Source organism: Callospermophilus lateralis, chromosome 12, assembly GCF_048772815.1.
Source record: "Callospermophilus lateralis isolate mCalLat2 chromosome 12, mCalLat2.hap1, whole genome shotgun sequence".
NCBI lineage: Eukaryota > Metazoa > Chordata > Mammalia > Rodentia > Sciuridae > Callospermophilus > Callospermophilus lateralis.
The window spans coordinates 49652752-49673259 of NC_135316.1; positions in this window are offsets into that span (position 1 = coordinate 49652752).

Sequence of the window (20508 nt, forward strand, 5' to 3'; positions counted from 1 at the left end):
GACCTGTAAAGAAGCAAATAAAAGTGAGACACACACACACACACACACACAGTGCAGAGGAAAGAAGAGAAATGGCCATTGCTCCCAGCAGTCGTGTTTATTATCTCAAAAAGTTACATAGTTCATCCTTAACATGACTACATTTTAACTTAGCATTCCTTTAAATCAAAGTGCTTACTAACTAAAATAAGGTGCCCATTAATACAAATACAGATCCTTTTTTCTCCAAGGACATCACCATAGAAACTAGATAGTGCACCTGCATATTTATCTTGATAGCCTCAGGGGGAAGCTGCTGGGAATTCCAAGCATGGGAAACAGAGTACCATTTACCCCTGAGAGAGTTTGCTCACCAGGTGAAAGCTTCCCTGTACATTTCCACAGTCAGACTACCTACAGATTATCAACAGTTTAGTTTACAGCTCTCTGAAACTAATAATTTTTGGAGACTCATCAACTCCAAACCATAACAGAAATATCTCTGTGATATCAAGTTCAGGTTATGCAGAAATAAATAATATATTAAATTGACAGATATAATTAGAATAAAAGATATGCTCAAAGTCTCACATTATCTTCAAATAAATCAAAGAAAGTACACACATATTGATAGGTATAATCAGGCTTGAGATATATACATATATATAATATATGTATATGATAAATATATGTGTGAGTATATATATGTTATATATACACACACATATATATATCCTGAAATAAAATAAAGGAATTGATACTTGCATATCTAAACTTTCCTACTTTGAAAATATATAAATAAGAGATTAATATATTTAAGACAAAATATTTATGATGAAATTATGAAGATATATTCCTGGGAAATTATTTAACAAACATTAGTAACTATAGGAATACTTTATAGAGTCTAATATTCGCTGCTTGAAAATTGTAATCTCTTTTGTTCTGGAAAATTCTAAATATAAATCTAACAACTCAGTGGGTGAATTGAAAAATATGATTTAATAATTAATGATATGTTTCAAACTTTTGAGTGTAGATTTTACAATCATGATATTTAAAATATTAGAGAAACTGATATATACAAGTATTAAAATGATCATACATAAGAACAAGGGTTTTATTCACATGCTTTTAAATTTTATTTCTGAAGATATATTTTTTCTCAAGTTTTTACTTGTAAGTATAGGTAGAAGACATATATATGTATATGTATAATATATATATCTGTTGTGTGATATATACAAAAACTAGAAATTAATGTTTACAGAAAGAAGGTAAAATTTTATATTTTATACATACACAAAAAAGTGTGTCTTCTGGGATAATCAGATTCAAAATTCACATTGGATTTGTTTAATTGGAACATTTTTGTCTGTTCTGTTATAAACTTCAACCCCTATTAAAATTTCCGGTTACATTCTAAGCAATGTTAGACTTCTACCAAAAATAAATAAAAAAAAAAAAAAAGGAAGGAAGAAAGAAAGAGCCTAATCCTTTATATAATACATATTTTAAAATAAAATTTTAACAATGACCATAAAAGAAATGCAAAAAACATCATTAAATCATGTTCCCTGGTCTACTGGGAGCATGGCAAGCATATCTTTTCAGCACCAATTTAAGAAACAAATTTCCCTATCGGAACACTTTCAGCTGACAAGTTACACAAACTAATATGTGTTCTTTGGGTTTTCATCAACATCTCTAGAGTCAGATATCTTGAAGAGTTGGTGTTTTGGGGAATGTCATTAACATAAATGACATTAGATGCTTGGTTAGAATTATACAAAATGAAAATACAGTGTTTAAGATTTTATGAGGAGCAACTTTAAAATTATGTTATAATGTAGCATAGGCTTTACAGTTGCATGCACTAGAGTTCATTATGCTTTAGTAACCTATGAAGCAGTAACACTCCTTTGAATCTTAGAGATTTATTTGGAGAAAACTATTATATTTAAATATATATTTAATTTTAATATTATCATGAGAAATTAAAGAAGTTATGATTCTCAATTGTCTTATACAAAAATTTATAAAAATGGGTTGTATTTAGAGGAACATTTTATTACTTATTTTTGGTTACAAATAACATTAGAATACATTTTGATATAATTATAAAAGCATAGAATATAATTTTTTCTAAATCAGTCTCTAGTACTTCCCCTTTCACTTCCTCCTCCCCCCACATTCCCTTTACTCTGATCTTTCAATCATATAGATATAGATAGATAGATAAATAGATAAATAGATAGATAGATAGAATTATATTATATTTAAATATATATTTAATTAGTGCCTTATGGAGGTACATAATGGTGAGATTCTCTGTGGTGTATTTACATATGTGCATAAGAATTTAGATCAGGATCATTCCACTCTTCTTCACTTATCCTATCCCTCTACTCTCCCCTTAAGTCCCTTTCTTCTACTTTACTGATATTTTTTTTCTATTTTGTGGAGTTACTGCCTTTCATTTCTCTTTCTTTTTCTTTATTTTTTGCCTCTTATTTTGGACTAGCTCCTACATATCAGAGGAAAACTTTGACCCTCAACTTTCTGGGTTTGGCTTATTTCACTTAGCATGACAGTCCTCAGTTCAATCCATTTTTACCAGCAAATGACATAGTTTCATTCTTATTTGGGTCTAAGAATACTCCATTGTGTATATACACCACATTTTGTTTGTCCATTTATCTGTTGAAGGACATGTAGGTTGGTTTCATACCTTGACTATTGTGAATTGTGCTGCTATAAACAATAATGTGGCTCTATTTCTATAGTATAGTAATATTAGACATTTTGTATATATACCCAGGAGTAAGATAGATAGCTGCATCATATGATGGGTTCATTGTTAGATTTTGAGGAATCTTCATATTGATTTCCACAGCAGTTGCAGTAATTTTCAGTCCCACCAACACAATATGAGGGTAATTGTTTCCTACCACATCCTTGTGAATACTTATTATTATTTGTTTTATTGATAGTTGCCATTCTGACTAGAGTGAGATGAAATTTAAATGTAGTTTTGATTTGCATTTCTGCAATTGCTAAAGATGTTGAACTTTATCTTTCATATATTTGTTGGCCATTTTTTTTTTTTTTTTTTAGAAATGTCCATTTAGTTCTTCTGTCCATTTGCTATTTGGGTTATTATTTGTTTTCTTTGGTGTTGAAATTTTTAAGTTCTTTGTATATTCTGGATACTTTTCCCCTGTTGGAGAAGCAGATATCAAAGATCTTCTATTATCTGGGCTCTTTCTTCATGCTCTTAATTATTTCCTTTGCTTTGCAGAAGCTTTATAATTGGATGCCATTCAACTCACTGATCTTTGGATATATTCCTTGAGCTTTAGGAATCCTGTTAAGGAAGTCTATTCCTGTGTCAATATGTTGGAGTGTTGGGCCTACAATTTCTTCCAAACAGTTACAGTTTCTGGTCTAATTCCTAAGTCTTTGATCTACTTTTAGTTGATATTTTTGCAGGTTGAGGGTTAGGGGTCAACTTTCACTCTTCTACATATGGATTTCCCAGCACCGATTGTTAAAAAGATTATTTCTTCTACCATATGTTTTCTACACCTTTGTCTAGTATCAGATAACTGTATTTATGTGGGTTTGTCTCTGTATCTTTTATTGTATTCCATTGGTCTTCATACCTGCTTTGGTGCCAGCACTATGCTGTTTTGGGTATGTATGTATGTATGTATGTATGTATGTATGTATTATAGCTCTGTAGTAAAATTTGAGGTCCATATTGTGAAACTGTAGCATCACTCATTTCTCAGGATTGTTTGGGCTATTCTGAGACTTTTATTTGTCCAAATGAATTTTAGAACTCCTTTTTCTTATTCTGTAAAGAATGTTGTTGGTATTTTGATGGGGATTACATTGTACTTGTATAATGCTCTTGGTAGGGTGGCCATATTGACAATATTGATTCTGATTTTCCAAGAATATGGGAGATCTTTCCATATTCTAAGATCTTCAATTTCTTTTTTCCATGTTCTATTGTTTTCATTGTACAAGTTCTTAACTTTCTTTGTTAGATTAATTTCCAAGGTTTGTAGGGGTTCTGTGTTTGGGATTGGGGCCTCTGATGACTTCATGACTATGGCATGCTTGGTGGCTGGGGAAGCTTCTGTGCAAAGACACAGAAGGCCTGGCTGCTAGGAAAGCTTCTGTGAAAAGACATGTAATGCCTAGCTGCTACAGCAATGCCCTTCATGAGGAGTCTCTTGTGCTAGTCTTTCATCTTGATCTTGATCTTGCCTTGATCTTGATCTCAAGACACGCTGCCTATAACAAAGAAACTCTTGTTAGACAACCACAATGTTTCATGAACCTGCCAACATAACAGTAACTTTCAACAAGTTTTCTTGAGAGCTGCACAAAGCTCCTAACATTGCATATTGTAACTGTAGAATATAACTATGGAATAAGCAACTTTACTTATATAATAACAAATAATGTAGTTATGGCACTAATGACCTGATGTAACCTATTAGTTATTGTGAATGGGATATTTTTCCTAATTTCTTTTTTTTTTAGCAGACTCATTATTGTAGTGCAAAGAAGTAATTGATTTATGTATGTTGAATTTGTATCCTACTACTTTACTAAATTTGTTTATCAGCTCTAAAAATCCTTTGGTAGAGATTTTTTTGGTCTTCTAAATAAAGGATCATGTCATCAGCAAACAGAGATAATTTGACCTCTTTCTATTTGTGTCCCTTTAATTTAATTTCCTTGTCTCCTTGCTACAGCTAGAGTTTCAAAGACTACATTGAATACAAGTGGTGAGAGTGGAAATTTTTGTCTTTTTCCTGTATTTGGAAAAAATACTTTCAGTTTTTCTCTGGACTTACTTTGTTGGAAGACTTTTGATAGCTGTTTCAATTTCATTACTTTATATTGATCTGTTTTTCTCTATACTCATGGTTCTATTTGGGTATATCATATATCTCTAGGAATTTGTCTATGTTTTCAAGAATTTTTAACCTATTGGAGTAAAATTTTTCAAAATGATTTGTGACCATCTTCTGAATTTCAGTAGTGTGCAGTGATATTTTCTTTTTCACCTATAATTTTGTTAATTTGTGTTTTCTTGATCTTTCTTTTGGTTAGTGTGGCTGAGGGTTTTTCAATCTAAGTTTGTCCTTTGAGGGAAAAAAAGTCATTTATTTGTTTTATTGGTCCTTTATATTGCTTTTTTATTCTCAATTTTATTGACTTTAGATCTGATTATAATAATTTTCTGTCTTCTACTGATTTTGGTGTTAATTTGGTCTTATTTTTCTAGTGCCTTGAGGTATAATAGTATTTTTTAAAAATGTAAACAGTAATATAAACTTTTAGGACTACCTTCATACTGTCCTGGAGTTTTTGATTTGTTCTATCAGTACTCTCATTTGTTTCTAAGTACTTATTTTATGTCTCCCCTTAAGTCTTTTGCTATCTGTTCATCATTCAAAAGTATATTATTTAATCTTTATGTGTTAGAGTGATTTCTCTTTGTTATCTTCTTGTTGATTTCTTTTTCTTTTAAAGAGAGAGAGAATTTTTTAATATTTATTTTTCAGTTTTCAATGGACACAACATCTTTATTTTATTTTATTTTTTTATGTGGTGCTGAGGATCAAACCCAGTGCCCCGTGCATGCCAGGTGTGCTTGTTACAACTCGAGCCACATCCCCAGCCCCCTTCTTGTTAATTTCTAATTTGATTCCATTATGATCTGATAGGTTGCAAAAATTATCTATTTTTTTGTGTTTGCTAGGATTGGCTTTTTCAAATTCTCTTATTTTAGAGAATATTTCATGTGCTGCTGAGAAGAAGTGAATTCTTGTTAATGGATAAAATATTATATAGATGTTAGGTTCAAATTAGACTAATAATATGTTTTGGTTTTGTAAAATTTTTGTTAAGTTTATGGCTGGATGATCTACCAGTGGTGAGAAAGATGTGTTGAATTCATCCAGGATAATTGTATTGTGATGTATTTGATTCTTAATTTTGAGAAGGATTTGTTTTATGTACATAAATGCACCATTGTTTGGGGCATACAGATTTATAATCATTACATTTTTCTGTTAGATGACTTCCTTAACCTGAATGAAGTGACTTTTATCTCTTTGAACTAATTTTGTGTTGAAGTCCAGGTTTTCTGATATGAAAATAGCTATTTTTATTTGCTTTTAGCTACCATTTTCATTGTACATATTTTCCCATATTTTCACCTTTATTCTGTGAATCTCTTTTTCTGTAAGTTGAGTCAATTATGAACATTTTAATTCAATCTACAGTCCATGTTTTTTGATTAAAATGTTTAGACCATTTATTTGTAATGTTATTATAGAGAGATGGTTGTTTCCTACAATTTGATTTATTTCTATTGTTTAATTTAGATTTGTTTCTCCTTTAACTGACTGTTCTAGTAAAATTCATCCCTATGCTGGTTTTCCTTTTAATATTTTCACTTCTTCTCCATTAAATATTTTATTGAGTTCATTTTTAGTGCAGATTTTGTGGTTATGAATTATTTTATATTTTGATTATAAATATAAAAATATTTATAATTTGATTTGGAAGGTTTTTATTTTATCCCCAATTTTGAAGAATAATTTCTCAGGGTATAATAATCCTGGTTGGCGCACATTTTTTTTCAGATCTTGATGTACAATATTCCAACTGCTCCTGGTTTTTAGAGTTTGACTTAAAAAATCACTTGAAATTTGAATTGGCTAACCTGTAAATGTTAACCTGTAAAAATCACTGTAAATTTGAATTGGTTAACCTGCTGTTTATCTCTTGCAGCTTTTACAGTTCTATAATTATTCTGTATGATGGGCACTTTCATTATAATGTTGTTTAAAGAAGACCTATTCTAATTCTATTTGGAGTTCTATATGATTCTTAACATTTGAATTTTCATCCCATTTCTAAGTTTTGAAAAATTTTCAAATATAATCACTAAAAACGACTACATTCATTCAGATTGTATTTTAGAGCCTTCATATGCTCCAGTGATTCTTAAATGTGGTCTTTTGATGTAATCCCAGATTTCTTGAATAATCTGGTCATGGTTTCAACATATTTTCTTTATTGTCAGCTTTATTTTCAAGATTATATTGAAAATAAATGCCTTGGTATTCAAGGTCTACAAATTTGTCATTAATGGGATCTAATATATTAGTGATGTTTTCCATTGAATTTTTAATTTGGTTTATTGATTTTTTCCAGGATTTCCCTTTGGTTCTTTTGTATAATCTCTATCTCTTTAATGAAATAATATTCTGTATTTTCTTATTTCACTTTTTAATATTTTTTTAGCTGATTGAGCATTTTAACCATGATTTTTTGAATATTTTTCAAATTTTCCTCCACTGTTATGTCAATTCAGGCAGTTGTTTAAGTCTTACAGGCTGTTTCAGGTGGTTTACTTCCTTGTATTTTTTCATATTGCTGTATGTCTACCCATATATCAGGATGGTTATTGCTTCTTCTTTTAATCAACGGAGTATTTTATGGGCTTCTTTCTCTTAAGAGTTTTGAATTGGTTTAATATCCCGGTATTGATACTTTAACTCCATGTGCAGCCCTTGCTGTTCTCAGTATCTGACCCACTTTTACAGAAGCCACTGAATACTATTTACTACAATCACTTCATTACCAAAACTTGTTCTTAAACAAACCGTTAAAAAAGTGAAAAATTTTAGATACTCTTCTCCACAGTTCCTTTATTGGAGCTAAAGTTCTGAAATTTAAATATTTGTAATTAAATATGGCAAAATTGTCATAATATGAAATGTGGTTGAAAGGGAGAAGAGAGAAAAGTTGGGCAGAATAGAGGGAAAAAAGAAAAAATAATACACAGCAAGGCAAAAAGGGGAAAAAATGGATGGGGGTGAGGAAGTAGCAGATAATATACATGGGAGAAGACTGTGAAAGAGGAGGAAGAATAAACCACAACTAGGAAAGAAAAGAGAATAATTCTAATTAATATTTAAATCATTGTAAATAAATCATTGGAACGTGTTGAGGATTACAGTGTTGTCTATTAGATAACAACTATCAATCAAAATAAAGAGTGACATATATAATCAAAGTCAATGTTAGAATTATTTATAGCAAACTATTCTCAGATAAAGAAAATTCTTATTAAATCTTGGTTTGGATTTCATTAGAACTGGGACATTTAGAAAATATTCATCATTCTTTGGCTTTGAATCCCACAGGAACCACTCCCTTAGTTGCTGTGGACCTTCCACCAAAAGGTTTTGGTTTGTCAGCTCAGGGCCCTGAAGCTGACTGTCAAAGGGTATGGTATTGTGTTTGTTGGTTATTTCTACTGTGTAGTAGTTCAGGATGCAGGGCTCTGGGCTGTTACTATGATTGCTATGGGTCACTGTGTACCTGCTATGCTCTACAGGATTCTTCAGGGTGGCTTAGAGCCTGGTGACTTTCCCCAAGGGCAGGTCTGGTGTTATGAATTCTTCACGGGTGATCTGTGATGCAGAAGCATTCTCTCTGGCCAACACAAGCCACTGGGTATTGTTTTTACCATTGTGTAGAGATTCAGCTAGTTCACATGGGTGCTACCTTCTACTACCCCATGTTGTGAACATCAGGCACTACTTCCCTCTGCTGACTGTGATTGAGTCAGTGTCTAGACCATGCCCAAATACTCACCAGTTGTGGTCACAGTTCAAGTTTGGCGATGTCTGTCTCTGATGCCTTGGGCCCAGGCTACTTTCAGCCTTGACCAACCTCCCACTGACTATGATTATAATCCAGGCACCTTCCCTTTAAGCTTCCTGGTACTCAGGCAGCTTTTCACTTTTTCACTTTTCACTTGCTGCCATGATCTAGGGATGATTCCCATATGTTGCTACAGATCCAGGTGGTAACCCACCAGGTTGGCCCCACAAAGACTGCTGCACCAATTGGAGCTAGAGTCTCTCTAGGTTTTTTAGGACTCAGGCAACTTCCCACTATGCTTCTCACCAGCATCAGTGGCATCAGCAATTCTAATGGTTTTCCTTCTCTCTCCTTTGATAAAATCTGCCTTCCCACTTGGATCTGAGGTCTCTACTCCTGACACTGCAAATTGCAGGGCACTGCTTCTGTCTCTGCCCAGGCTCCCTGGGAAGGCTGTGTCAAGTTCTGGGTTAACTGAGCATTTCCTATGTGGTCAGGAGTGTGCCACCCTACTCCCCTTGCTCATAGTGAGCTGTTAAGTGTTTCAGTGACATTTGCCTAGTATTTATTCCACAAAGATTTCTTTGTAGATGGATTCTTAAAAGATCCCGCTACAAGGTGGTCCCTCTGGTTTAATTGGTTGCTGTGTTGAGGTGGGAAGATGATGCATTGATTTAAAGGTTGACTGTTCAGCTGTGGACTTCACAAAATGGATACAAAGCATGAGCCTGGCATGGGTTTCTATTTACAATTTATCTACAAATTGCTTGTTCTGCTTCAAGGACATCGCTGATCGTGTAATGCTATAATTTGTTCTGCTTTTGTTTACAGATTATTTTTAAGGGGGTGAGATTATCTGCTTTTCCATTCCCTATTTCCCCATGCCCTACCCTGGTCTGGGTTTGGGGTTAGGAAACTCTGCCCTTATTTTCTATTCCTGTAACCAAACTTCAAGTCTCTCCGAGTCTCAGACTTTGTAATATTGGGTCTTAGAGCATTTATTCTGTCACCCACCTCTCAGGTCAGCTGTTCCTTCATTGCCTCCTTTTTTTTTTTCTTTTTGTTATGGGAGATCAGGACCTTCTGCTTAGCTCCATTCCACAATCTTCTTTAATATTTCAAAATTAATTCTATAATTAATAGGCATTCTTCCTAAATTAATCTTATTTTTTTGAAAATGAAGAAACTACTTTTGTTTGTTTTTTCCCTATTTGAAGTATACACTCTGTATTTATTCTCTCCAATTCAAGTGGATATTATCTGGGTGATGTTTTTTTTTTGATCAAAAAAACTGTGAACCAAAAAGACAAGTAATCATTCCCACTCACACATAATATATAATGATAGAACAGAGAGAGTAATATTCTAATCAACACTTGTATCGTTAGTCTCTTTTAATCATAATGAGTACCAAGAAGTTTTATTTTCTTCCATAATATTGAATTTTAAAGAGATCAAGCCTGATTTTCATAATGACTCCCTATATCAATATTTCTGATTGTTTTCTCATAATTTGACACAGTAAAACATGTTTGGAAGGGATAAAATATACCAAATAATAATTAGTCCAAATTTTGTTACAAAACTAGGTTTATTACAGTCTTTGGTTGCTGACCACAGTATAGAATTTCTTCCTTCCTTCCTTCCTTCCTTTCTTCCTTCCTCTCTTTCTTTCTCTCTTTCTCTCTCTCTTTCTTTCTTTCTTGCTTGCTTCCTTGCTTTCTTGCTTTCTTTCTTATAAGGTGCCAATGCCTGAGGCAATAATTTCAACCAGAGTTGGAATAGAATCATTTGATATATGTGGTAGAAACAGTTATATTGATTCTGCCCTCCCCTCCCCAGATTCCCATTCACTGGTATTCAATCTGTCAGTAATTTAGATCCTTCTATAATAATGAAGACCCTGTTTCAGGTTATAGACTGCCAACTTTTTATTGTATCTTCACATAGCTTAAATAGAGCAAGTTTTCTTTGTTTCCTATGGCATCACTAATTCCATTCATGTGAATTCTACTCAAATGGTATAATTACTTTCTAAAAAACTCACTTCCAAATAGCTTTGCATTGGGGATTAGCTCAAGGATCAGAAATTTACTGGGGTATGCCCATTCAATCTATAGCAGGCCTATTAGTTCCCATTAATACTTTTTGAAACTATGGTTAAGTGTGGAAAAGTGATTTCTTGTGGTTAACATGACTGATAAGAGTTCACTATGGTAAGTGTAAACAATGATATATTTTCTCAATTCTGAGAAAGACACCAGTAATTTTACAGTTGTTTGTTGAAAAGGTGGTGCTTTTTTCTGCTTGTTATAGATTTTTTTTACTTAGTTCCCATTCTGATTTAAAATGGGAGAAGTCCATGTAATAATGTAATATCCTAGGGTTTATATCTGTTTAAACAGATATAAATATTTCCATTCATAAATTCTGCTGCAAGTGATCCACTAAATTTTTCCCTGTGTTATTCCATACAAATCATGTGTGCACATGTGCATACACGAGTTATCATATACATGAACAATTTTCAACCTTTTCTGTTGAAAGATACTAAAAGTGATAACAATGCAGTTGCAATGAATACACTCAGGAAACAGATTTTGGTTTCTGACAAAAAATAACGAACACTCCTTAAAGAAGTGGCAATTTGAGGGCTGGGAAAGAAAACATACAAAGAAGTCATCTGACAACTTTGGTGCTTCTAAAACAATGGAGGAACTTCAGTGGAGCAACAAAATTTGATTCATATTTTGGAATTGTTAATCTGACTACTCTGTAGGAAAGAAATTTTTAGGAGAGGTAAGGGAAGAATTAGGGAAACCTGTTAGAAAACTATTATATTAAAAAAGATGACCAAAAGTGGAAGAAGTTATGAGAGGTGATCAGATTCTGAAGATATTTTGAAAAGGAAAACTAGGATGTTCTGATTAATTTGAAACACATTGTAGATATAAGGGTGGTGGAGAAAGAGAGGGAGAAAGAGAGGTCGATACAAAACCTCCATGCACTTTTGGTCTGAACTACTGAGTATAAATTTTTAAAAGATGGGATGGAGAAAATAAGGTAGAAGAAAGTGCTGGAGAGCAGAAGAATTAGTCAGGAAATAAGGTATATACAAGTTTATTTTGGTTTATCTATGAGCTTCCAAGTAGAATTATGAATTGGAGACAAGTCTATAGTTGCAAATAGAAATCTGTGCTGAAAAACACATTGTTGAGTCCTCAGCATATGACTCATTTAACTATGAGACTGAGTCGTATCATCAAATGAGTTTTTTGGAAAAGAGTTTATAGACAACCTGTATTTTAGACTCACAGTATGAAATACAATTTGATCTAGAATTTTTTTTTTTTTTTTTTTTTTTTTTTTGCTAAGTTGTATCTTAATACCAATCATTTCTGTTTTTAAACAAAGCATGGGACTGGGACTGTATCTCAGTGGCAAAGCACTTGTCTAGCATGTGTGAGGCACTGGGTTCAATCCCTAGCACTACAAAAAAGTAAACAAACAAACAGAAAATGCATTCTGTCCATCTACAACTACATTTTTTTTTTAAATACAAAGCATGGATACTTAAGGGTTAGTGAGACACCAGTATTGCCAGATTTCTGGGGGACAAAGGCCTTAAATAACTATTCCTTGAGCTCCAAACAACTACAAAAGTGTTCTTATACTTGAAAAAGTAAATTTTTACCAATGTGCATAGGCTTGAAAGCACACAACTTATTTCAAATTCTTTGTTTCTGCTTATATGAGCAATTTTACATTATTTCATGATAAAACATTGTCTTTATTTAAAATAAAAACTCCTCAGATATTATAGCAAACTTTAGCACAGGGCTTAGCCTGTGACTTTAAATTTGTTTTTATCATAGCTGTGTAACCCAGAATTTAAATAGTTCATCTTCAAATGAAGTGATAGAAGTAGCCATATGGTTTAATCTGTAGACTGGGCTTTGAATCATACCTTACCTTGAGTATTTTTTGCAAATCTTTCAAAAGTCATTTTCTGAATTTTAAAAATAGGAGTTGATAATAATACTTAAATTATAGAGGTATCATTAGAGTTATTAGATTTAATTTGCTTATAATGCTTATAATGTTTAATAAATATTAGCAATTAATTATATGTAATTAGCACCATCTTTGACATTACTATACAGTTTTCACAGATTCAGGGAATATGTCATTTACTTTTTGAAAATATTTGGCAAACAAAAGTACAGTGTGGGTTTTATTCGGATTATTATTGGTCTTTCAAAGTCTAAGGAAGAAGCTATTTATCTCCAAAACTCACAGGTAAAATTATTTTAAAATATGTTATACCTTTAATTATTCCACATGCTTTTTTTCAGTGATTATAAACAACTTCTAAATATAATTTATTTTCTTTTATGAAACATGTAGCTAGAATATGACACATTCTTGAAAATAGTAAAAATTTTCTAGTAGTTTTTAAAAAAATTTTATACTTGATAATTTGTGAATTAGAACTTAGTGCAAAGATTCAATGTGTTAATAATTTAGTATTCCTTATATCATTTCATTTTACTTAGTTAATTTCATAGCTTAAAATTTTACATATGCTTCTCTGTAAACAAAGATTAAGATTTCTAGTTTCATAAAATTGAAGAGCTGATTTGAATTTCTGGCAGACAAATATCCACAAATTGATGTTTAAAATGCTGCTCTACAAAATTCCCTATTCTACTTTTGGCTGAAATCATTTTTTTTCTCTAAGCATTTTTCATTTTTTCATCTCCCTGGTGTATGTCTCAAATTTGGAGTGTAAGACTAGTACTCAGGGACTATTCCAAATTCAAAAAATTCACATGGAAAAACAATTTAACATTTTAGGCATATTTTTATGCACTAACAGATATCCATAAACTAAGAAAAACTAACTTTTCTGTCTTGCAATGTATCAGTCTGCTTAAAATGTTGATTAAATATGATCTGCAGGTCCTTCATTAAATGAGACACTTGAATTTTATTTCAGTTTCCACTGAACAATCCTGAATGCCACTCAAAGTGACAGGTCAAGTCTGCTCATTTTATTTCAGCAAATTTGCAAAACTATCATATGTGTGTGTGTGTGTGTGTGTGTGTGTGTGTGTGTGTGTGTAAGAGAGAAAGAAAGAAACTAAATGGAGTGAAGTCGACTGTCTCTGGTCATTACAATACAAACAGCTGTCTACACATCTTTCCACAGTCCTTGAACATATGAACTTCCTGGAGCTTAAGCCATCTAATTGATTAATGGAGCAAATGAAACTCTGATATAAAAATAAGTGACAACTTGTGTGTAAAAACCAAGATTGAGAAACTGTAAAAGGCATTTGGTGTCTAGGTTATAACATGGACATTGGAATTGAGCAGAACTTGAGCTATGTTCTGGCCTCATTGCTTAGAGTTTGACCTTGGAAATATTTAAGTCCTGAGTTTCATTTCTTCCCATGAAGAATGGAGATACTGTGTTAACTTACACAATTTTGGACAGATTAAACAAGGACATTTGTGTACAGTACTGGATGTATTTTAGCACAAAGCAGCTACTTTATGAAATGTGTTGGGACTGGATTCCATTGCCACAAATGATGGATGGGAACCACTCAGGTAAACAATTGAACCTCACACAATGCCTCTGAAAATCAAGGCCAATTACAATCCTCCTGAGTAGGGCCATGACAGATGTCCTAGCTTAATTATCCTCATTCACTGGCAGACTATTCTTTGACTTTTGTCCTAGTTGCTGAGTAAATTCCTGTTTTAACCTAGTTTGTCATTCTTTTCAGTCACAAATATTTTCTTAAAATAAGGGTATTGGCACCACCTTTTGAAGATGAATGTTCCCAAGTCTATCATATGCAAGATCATGGTCCTAGCATACTAATACTAAGCTCACTTCTATAGCCAAGTCAGTTTTCTAGCTTAGCTCTTTTATTCTTATTCCTCAGTGGTGCTCTTTTGTAATATAGACCTGATGATTCATAGCCTGAACAAGGTTTGCAGAAAGCCTCAGTGGCTCTCTTCACATAACAGTCAATCCCTCTTCATATCACAGTACTATCTTGGTTGTAAAGTTTGATTGGCTGAACCCATGTGTGCTACTAATATTTTTTTCTTGTAACATTTCTTTTTTTTAAAAAAAATTAATGCATTATAATTATAAATAATAGTGAGTTTCATTCTGACATATTAGTAAATACATGTAACATAGTTTTCTCCATTTCAATTCCCATAACTATTCTGTTCCTTCTGGACTGATTTACAGTCATGTAATAGTTTTCATCAATAAGGTAAAATATGGAGTTTAACAAGAGACTTCCAGAAAGATTATGCTCCTTGATTTTTAAAAAGTGTTTGTAGAAGGAGAAAACATATTTTTTCTTACCTCCACCTTATACTATTTATTATTATGTGAGAAGATCTTAAACTTTGAGCAGTAGCAGGGATTTTTCAAATATTAAGTGGCAAGTCAAGACAAATATGAAACAGGCAGTAAACAAGGGGCTCATAGGACTTTAAAGCATAACTGATGTATCAAAGAGCTCACTGGATGACTAACTTTGCATTTTGTATTAGTATAACATTTTCAAACTTTAAATTTGACTTTCAGTTATTGTCAGCCTTACATCCCAACTGATAAAACCAGTATTTATTATGGTTTGGAATTGTGGTATCCCCCCAAACTCTTGTTACTGCAAGAATATTCAGAGGTGAACTGTTTAGATTATAAGAGCTATAACATGTTCAGTACATCCTAGTTTAAATAAAATATATAAAAATAAAGTTTATTGAAAGAGCAAAAAATTGATAAGAAGAGGTGAAAGTTGCTCAAGAATAAATTCAACACAAAGCAATCAAAGTGTGGTAAATGTGTGAAAAGCAAGATGCAGATTTATGGAGAAGTAGAAAGATTCCTTCCATTAAGCTCTTTCTAAGCCACATATTCTAAGGTAGGAAAATGGGAAATTTGTAATAATGGGGAAAAAGACTTTTAAAGTTTGTTATTAGTGCTTTATGTAATACATAATATTGGGGTTAATTTTGACATAATTATGCAAGCATGAAATATAATTTGCCATAATTCATTCTCCAGTACTTCCACTTTGTCTCCTCCTCTTTCTCCATGTTCCCTTTCTTCTCTTCTACTAACCATTCTTCTATGTATTTATAGATATGTTTTAACTCATGCATTATAGATATTCATACTTTATAAACATGAATATGCATCTATATTCAACTCTGTAACTCTTTTGTCTGCTCAAATGATATAACCTTCAAGAACGTAGGATTTGAGACTAAAACATATATAATTTGATCTTGAATCCAAATTTTTATACTTCATAATAACTTTAACTGAAGTAATAACTTTATTAACAAGGACTATGACCATTGTAAAACATAGTTGAAATTCTCTTTTCACTTTCTATGTCTCCTATACCCTTGAATTACTCTTCTTCCACTTACAATTTCAATTAAACAATATCAGTTAAGCTTCTTAGAAAAAGGATTGGAAACTTCAGCAGCAAGGAGCATGAACAATGCCCAGAACTTGCTTTCTGGTGTCATTCTCTAATAAAAGGGACTAGAACTTCTTTGAAGATTGGTTGGATTGAGACATCAGCAGGGAATTATAAGATGAGGTAGGAGCACTTTATAGTTGCAAAATAAATAAGAAAATATCTTTAAAATCCAGAGGTATATCAGAGAGACACAAGTTCAAATATTAATGATTTCCAGTGACTAGAGTTGAAATCATTTAAGCAACAAAATAAATGCCATTTATTTTTAATAATACTTATTCAAAATCATGGATGAATTATAATTTATTAAAATATGAACTATAAAATAATTATAATATGAATTATAAAATAATTATCAATGAATCCACATTGATTTAAATGGATAATTGAGTAACTAAGCAATTGTGGGAGAAGAGAAAAGTCTTCTATATAGAAGTATACCAAATAATTTATGTAGAGGAGTTAAATCATTCCCAACTGCAACTATATTTTTTTAGGCAAGGGAGTTAAATCATTCCCAACTGCAACTATATTAAGTGGCTTTATTTGAAAGAATGGTAATATAGGAAGACATGGGGAGCTTTCAATGATGGAATAGGAGCTGGAAGAAACTTTACAGTGAGGAAACCTTATAAACATTACCTGGGCCAGGTGACCAAAGTTGATATCAACAGTGATAAGTCTTGCTTAGAAAAAGGATTGGAAACATATATTCTTGATGTGATCCACTGAGCATTTCAGGCCTGTGATGCTCTTTTCCAAAATCCTATGAACCAGCACAACTAAAGGAAAACATCAGAGAGTCCAAACATTGAAGAACATTCTACAAAACATCTAAGTAAAAATTCTCAAAACTGTCAAAACCTGAAAAGGAAGAAGGCTGAAAAATAGTCACAGACCTGAAGAGGCTAAGAGGACATGGAGACAAAATGAACTAAATGCAATACGGTATTCTGGAAAGGTTTTGGGATATATGACACTAAAGGACAAAAAGTAAAATTCCAAGGAAAAAAAACTCTGGTGTTTAATCAAGGATAATATTTTTATATCAGCAGTTTTGACAATTGTACCATGGTAATGAAAACTGAAGACAATAGACCTACATAGGTAAGGAGCATATAGGAGGTGCTTTAATTTTTTTTCATAAACCTTCAACTCTATTAAAATCAAAACAAAAGGAAATTTGGGGTCATGATATTTTTTCTTACATTTTAATTTTAAGTAGAATCCTAATGAGTACTAAACATGAATTATCTTACATAGCATATGAAAAATGTACCATCTAAGCTTTTAGTAAATAACTTTGCCTTAAGGATAAGGTTGTTCAAAATATGATGTATATGTGAATATGTGTGAATACATATATTTAGATACATACATATGTTTATTTGTGTGTATTTATGCATTGCAATTATGCAAGCATTTTAATTATTGTCATCCTGGATTTCTTGGGCAACTAGTGTTATATCTTAACTTTTTCAGCTAAAATATATTAATAATTAAAACACTGGGCTGACAGAATTCATGACATGAGTTCTTTTTAATGATGTATTTTTCCCCTACTAATGTAATTAGTGGAAAAGTTGAAAAACAAATCTACACAAAGTGAAAAATTGTCAAAAGGAAATCTGAGTAACTAGCAAAGGCTTGAGGAAAACTTCTCTCTCTATATATATTTCTTGGTTATTGATGAGGATCCACAAGCAGTTTGTCATAACATAGTCTCATTTTCTTTCTATGCAGGGATATCTCCTAGATTGGGCTGTAGGAGAAGAATTAGTGAGTTCCACACCACAGCTGCTTTATTCTTTTTTACAGGACATGGGAGAGCATGGTCTCTCAAGTAGTAGAAGGGCAGTCTAAGCGTGAGCACCAGCTGCTTAGGGAGTCTGCCTGCCAGCACTAGGAACAGCAACTATAGAGTGGAACTTCCTAATTCAGAGACTATAGGAAATGCAGGCTGTGTAGCCTTCCATCACAAGAGGGAGGGCAGCCTTTAGGAGTTACAACCATAAGGAAATGAATAAGCATGCTGATTTCTCCTCAGTGCTTTGTCTTTTCATATTTCACTGAACTCATAAGTAATTTACTCATCAGTAATGACTCTGCTGTCATAGAATGAAAGGTGTTTTATTAAACAAAATATATCCAATATATTGTTACAGAGCTAGAGTTAAAACCTGCCTCTGCAAAATACTATATGCTTAAAAAATACTATACGTTTAGTATCTCTGAAATTTGGTTACCCTATATTCAATTTGTGATCAAGCATACATGCATCATATTATAACCTTGAATATGACATGAGATTTTATACTTACATACACACACACACACACACACACAAACAATTGATCATAAATTTAGGTGGAAATAAACTGGGAGTCAAGAGCTTGTTATTTATTTTGTACCATTTGCATAAATGATAATTAAGCTGTTTACAAATAAATGTTTAATGAATAGTGGGGATGTACTAGTTTAAGGGCAAAAACCGATTTCCTTCATGTTTCCAAGAAAAAAGTATATTACATATATGAATCTCTATTTATAACCTCAAATTTGAAAGATACATTCATTCTCTATAATCAAATATAACTCAACTGCTATCCTATCCACTTTACATATAATATAAATCTTCCCTTTTTGTGGGACATTTTGGGTTAGATCATGTGAAGTTTGGGGGAATAGTGTGAAGTGTAATTGGAGACTTGATTAGAATGAGCATCTGTCAAATCCCATGTTAATCCAGTCTTTAGGCACATTTACATCTGAGAATTTCTGGTGCTACCTAGTCATTTTGCAAGGATTATTTTGCACACCAACTTAGCCTTATCTTTAGGGTTCTGCTATCTTTCAAATGCTGAGGCCCAACCCACAATCCATTCAGGATGTTAAAATATTTAAAATTGTCACTATCACTGTATATCTAGTCCCAATAATTCAGAAAGACTTTCCTTCTTCCTCAAAAATATTCTCCTATGCCATAAATAATTTTATTTTTATTTACTTAAATCTCTCTAAAAATTACAATTTGGTCCATTCATGGCAAAAACCAGAAAGATGAAACCCAATCCTAGGCAGTTGCCTTAAGAGTTTGACACTTGGGAACTCTTACCAGATTGAGAAGTGAGAGGGAGCTGGAACAAAAATGCTACTAGGAAAAGAAAAGGACATAAAAAGCATGTTATTATCTTAGATATACAGGTCATTGACTGTGTTAAAACCCTGAAGCAATCATGGAACCCAGAACCTTAAGCTTGGAAGATACATTCATTCTCTATAATCAAATATAATTCAACTGTTATCCTATCCTATTTAGGATCAATTGTTCATGAGTGTGTGAGTGTGTTTGTGTATGTATGTATAAAATTTCATGTCATATTCAAGGTTATAATATGATGCATGTATGCTTGGTCACAAATTGAAAGGTAAGAGAGGGTTAAATTATACCATAAATAAATACATTTAAGGAACACTAGGATTTCTCATATATGCTATGACTCTGGATCTACTGATAACTGGACCATTTTAATTCTATATAAAATGTCCTAATTTTAGCAGGAATTTCTAGACAAATATGTCATGTTGGAACTAAAAAAAATCCCTCCCAGGAATTATATCTAATGACAAATCAAATAGAAGAAACTAAACTTCAAGAAGTCGTGAAACTTTCATTTTAAATGAGTACAATAAAATCTACTACACAAAAGAAGGTTGATGTTCTTAATAGAAACTATAATTAGTAAAAAGATTATAGTTAGGCACCAATGTACTATTATTACAGATTAAGTAAAAGGAAGAAATTTGATAGAGAGAGGCAAGGAGGAGGTAGAATGTTTAGACTTCTCTTTCATAAATTTTGATCATGAGTGAAAGAAGAATATGGAGCATACATTTGAGGACAATAAAGGATTAAAATCATATCCATTCAGCTGCTTTAGAATGTGGCTGTCAGGTTAGAGATTTGTCAGTGCAAAGATGAACTTCATAAGCAGAAATATAAAATTAGTGAAGAATTTTGTGAATAAAGCCCTAGCTACACAGACATGCACGAGTGAGAATTGGGCATACTTTGAAATGAACAATATGAGGAAAAGAACCTGTTGGATAAAAATAACCAGAGCTGGGCATGATGGCTCTTGCCTGTAATCCCAGGAAGTTAGGAGGCTGAGGAAAGAGGATTGCAAGTTCAAAGCAGCCTCAGCAATTTACTGAGGCCTTAAGCAACTTAATGAGATCCTGTTTCAAAATTAAAAACATAAAACAAACAAAACCAAAAAACAAACAACAACAA